Source organism: Diadema antillarum, unplaced genomic scaffold, assembly GCF_040938485.1.
Source record: "Diadema antillarum isolate AM-2024a unplaced genomic scaffold, OU_Dant_1.0 scf00000099, whole genome shotgun sequence".
In the NCBI taxonomy this organism is placed as follows: domain Eukaryota; kingdom Metazoa; phylum Echinodermata; class Echinoidea; order Diadematoida; family Diadematidae; genus Diadema; species Diadema antillarum.
This window is the reverse complement of record NW_027270988.1, coordinates 4,844,705-4,849,517: the sequence shown is the minus strand read 5'-3', so window position 1 is coordinate 4,849,517 and position 4,813 is coordinate 4,844,705. Positions and strand designations below refer to the sequence as shown.

General features: G+C 35.5%; 1 long non-coding RNA gene across 1 annotated transcript; it reads left to right on the top strand.

The window, feature by feature from the left end:
• Positions 1 to 1,082: 1,082 nt before the first annotated feature.
• LOC139718747 (uncharacterized) lies at positions 1,083 to 1,987 on the top strand. Its single transcript, XR_011710048.1, has 3 exons — positions 1,083 to 1,130; positions 1,583 to 1,657; positions 1,850 to 1,987. It is a non-coding gene; the product is annotated as an uncharacterized lncRNA (long non-coding RNA).
• Positions 1,988 to 4,813: the final 2,826 nt, after the last annotated feature.

Sequence of the window (4,813 nt, the reverse complement as noted above, 5' to 3'; positions counted from 1 at the left end):
CAGACAAAGAAAATATAGATTTGGCAAAAGTATTCCTAGTCAAAGGCAAGTGAAATTTATTAGCATACTGGGTTGTATAATAACAATACAAGGTACTTATAACACGTCAGTTCCACATGAATTGTGTGCCCAGGACACAGCGGGAAAGAACGAATTATAAACTCCAAAAATCATTACATATGACGTAAGTTACGAATATTCTCATAAATCTATTCCAAATAATATTTTCCTGTATAGGCTGTACATATGCTATCAAAAAAAAAATGCCTCTAACATTTTTTTTAAAAACAGAAACTGCCAATGGAAAATAATTCAGTTAATATGCTGGGGTTTGTAGACGTATTTGTAACACATTACAATCTGTCAAACAAACATTTGAACGAGGTTCATGGACAGTAAACTTTACGTACAACATACAACACTGATTTGTGTTCGTATTACCAGACATTTCTGTGCTTTGGTGTTGTATCTTGTAATAACGTCTTACGCATTGTTAATATTGCATGGCACAGAATCGAAACCTCTTTTTCAACTCGAGTTCGGTCAACAATTTCTCGAAAGTCGCTAAATCTCCTCATTGATCCTAAAATTGGAGACCCATCTTGGTGGATTAATGTTAAGATTGTTATCTCAATTTGACAAAAAAATAATATTCATATTTTCATTTCTGATTTGTGCAGAATTCATGAATTCAAGCAATTCTCCCCTCCTTCATTTTCTTAATCAATATTTTTTCCTCTTCTCTAAAGTAGGGAAAACTTATAAAAAATTTTACAATTCTTCAAGCAGTGTTCATTTTTAGGATGTCCAGTCCTGACAAAACATTTTTGTCTCTGATCCTGTGTTCAGATCACACTACGCCGGACAAAATGCACACGTAAACTTAAGAGGCAATCACCGGAGAAAGGTCTAACACTGTCCGTCTGTATATTGTAGCAGCCTACGCAATGATACGTTAGCCGTGTAAAGTAAAGCGGCTTTTCTATAATCTACCTACGCGTTAATCGTATCAAGTTGCTTCAAACACAATGAGCACGTAAGATATCAAGGTGCAGCTTTTATTCGATAGTTTGCCGGGCATACACTACTTACATCTCAGGACAGCATTTCTCCTCTTCTCACTTTTTCTGGTTTGTAGACATTTTTAATTTTGTCCACTCTGCATTTTCCTTTTTCCAGCGATAGGAATTCATTTTTTCCTTTTTTTTTGTGTTCATGTGTAATTTTAGCATTTTAAAATTGACATATATTTAGAAAACATAAGGCTAGGAGAAACGATCGCCATTCGATTTCAATGATTTTAAGCGTAATGAAAGATTGGGCATGGCAACGCGCTACTCCATCGCGACCCACAGTGGAAACACACTCCATTTAAAAGTGAATTAGTCAATGCCCAGTTTAATCCTAAAAGAATGGTTAGCTGTTCATGAGATCTACAGTATCCACATCCAAATAGTCTCCTGTCTAAATCATATATCGGTGTATAAAGATTTTTAGTCACCTTTTAAATTAGACATAATAATTTCATGAACTGTTGTGTAATATTTATTTTTATTATTTTTTATGCAATCGTAACTCACAGGTGAAGCGGTTCCCATCATGGATATAAGATGCTTCTACACTCTTGCATTCCTGATATCGAGTATGTTTATCAAAGGTGAGTGAAATTCATAAATGATGATACTAGATCTGACTTTGAATGTACACACATGTGATTTATTTCTAAGTGTTCATACTTCCTTGATGTTGTGTATAGATTCTCCTTAGACAGCCTATTTGTGAATTCGAAGTGAAGAAGTACCAGCAACCTATCAGATGCTGATAACGAAATATTACTTCTCTTCCACAGCTGACGCCACAGTCAACCTGACAGTGAATACCAACGGGCTGCGAGCCAACCGAGAAGCTACGGCGACATGCTTCACTCAAAACGTGTACGCCTCGGCAGCACTATCATGGTACTTGGATGGCATCCAACAAACTCAAGGAATATCAATGACGATAGAACAAAAAACCGAATATTACCTCATTTACTAGATACGATTCATAAAATGATATCATATAACGAAATTCGCTTGACACGTGAAAAGCTCAATTGTATCTGTCAAAAGTCACCAAAACTTGACAGAATAAGTAGAATTTCTCTTTGAATATGATATTGTATCGGTAAAAACTTGCATAAAGTCTGTCTATTTTCTTCCCAACGATACACGTGCTAAATTGTAGTTAGTAATAATTTTCATGACACTGTTTTCTTTTGAATATTCATTCAAGCTCCACCAACAAACCATAAACGTCCTACTTACAAGCAATCAAATAGCATTTTTTTAACCATCGTTAAAATTTCAGAGCATAATAACACATTAAAATGGTTACCATAGGCAGACAGTAACGGTGACAGAAATCAAACTCACACTTCCTTAACGATGTGTTGCTTTATAGGTTCGTGGTGTCTGCACATATTATGTAGCTTAAATTTCTTTATGATTTTATTGTTAGTTTCTTTTTTTTTTGTCTCTCTCCCACACAGTGCCCTTCGTATTTCCATGACAACTAAGAACTAGCTTAGAAAGCTGAAAGAAAGGAACGGGATTGTATGTGACTGTTGCAAGGGATTAAAGTAAAATATTTAGGCCCTATAAATACGAAAAAACAGGAATTGACGAAACTCTGACAATCACATACAAACTAGATAAACGATTTAACGAAAAATAACAGATATGTAATTTTCTTCTATTCCACAAAATCACGTTTTATTCATCAAAGACAACTTTGATGAATCACGTTTTATTCATCAGAGACAACTTTGACCTTTCACCCACTTAGACGACAATCTCTTTTGTTTCCATTGTATTCCTTTTGAAAATCAAGTGATATCTTCAAAACCCCGATGTACACTAGGGGAATAAATATGCCAACAAGTTGTGGAAATGTACTTTTACACGAAAGACGATTTCACGTAATAGAAGAAAACAAAAACTCAAATTGAGATTGAGTATTTGACTGACACAAATGGACGACAACTTGCATCTGTCAACGGACGCCCTAAGGGATAATAGAGTCAACGGCTAAAAACATACATCACTGTTCTCATCAACGAGTCATGTTTCGTAATGTAGTAATGGCCTAAAACAAATCCCAAAGGTAATCTATTGCCTGTTTAGGTTGGCTGTTTGCATAGAAAATCATGTTAGATTGTATGTTTTGGTTCCTTTTTTCGTCCAAATTCATTTCGGGAAGAAACTGTTTAATTCACAAGTCTGAACACGCCTGATGTCAACAAACGAAATATCGAAATATGATAGCATGACTCTCAGCTATATATGCAAAAAGAAAAAAAAATAAGGAAATGGGAGGGGAGGGAAGTCTGGCATAACTCATATGTGTTTGAGAAAAGTGTCCTTGAAAGAGCAAAATGAATAATAAAGGAACAGGATCATGTGTTATGTTTTAATTTTAGTTGTGTGGCGATGAGTTACGGCAGAAAGAATGATATTCACAATGACAGAAATTATGATAACAGTGATTTGCTGTGGAGAAAAAAAATCCACATCGTAATAATGATGCAAATCTGAGATGTTTAGAATAAAAAAGAAGATATATGAAGTGACGTATATCATCGTCCTTTACAGTCTACATCGTCCTTAACAGTCTCTAGAGTCTCATTTGTTTATTCATTGTATCATTGCAGAAATAAGTTTAAGGAAGTGCGTGGCATTTGAGTGGGTCTGTTCATACAGGTATTTGTTAGACGGATGTGGACTATGACTTAATTTTTGGATGTCTTACAAAAATCCACGTCTGTCGATTTACCGTCGACTGCATTACGTGTTTCACTAACATGAAATTACTTTTCGAACTCCCACCAAAATAAATAACCACAACAGTTGTAAAGCAGTCTCGAAATGGCTAATCTAGAGAAGGAATAAAAAATGAGTGTCTTAAGATTTTGACGTCAGTCAAAGACAGCATGATAGTTGCGCACGTCGGACGCCCTACTTTACGATAGCGTGTCCGACGAAAAATTTTCCGAAATACAACACTCTTGGAAAATCTAATGCTGAATTTTGTTTCGCTGCGAATAATTCATCGCATGTAGTATATTAATCATTACAACAGGATAAAGTTGGTAAATCAGACACGGAAGGGATCATATTAGTGTCCTCTTTCTTCCCCCAATTTTATATCGTAGTAAAATGAATTAAACTTCAAACCCTATCGTAATAGATCGAAGTAAGAGATGATTAGATGGTTTATTCTTCTTAAGGGCACAGGCCTCATCACTATATCGCATTTAGACAGTCAGTAATCAATTCACTGTTATATGAAATAGGAGTTTTAAGCATGCAACAGCGGAAGAAAAATCGCAATCAGGAAACAATGTATAATTTTAGGACATAATACGAGATTGCTAAAATCAGCGACTTTAAGTTAGACGAAAACATTAGACAGGACGACACCTTTCCATACAAATATCATGTGCCTGGTAAAGCGGCATTCATAATTATGAAAATGTGCAAATCTTATGAACAATATGCTCTCTACCTTGGCTGCAAAACGGCAGAGAAATATTAAAAGTGGGCGACATGTCTAGGTCTATTGACTACAACAGCCTTGAACACTGCGACAATTCCTGTAACGGCGGACAACGTGAGTACAGACCGAGCTGAGGAAGTGTTTTGTTTTTAGATCAAACAAATGTCTTCCAACAGTGTGTTCAAGGTCACCGTCTTTGGCTCTTTGAAGTACACTGGTTAATGCCTTCCTAACGACAATTTTAATAATCTGACTTTCAAACAGATTGTTTTACTAT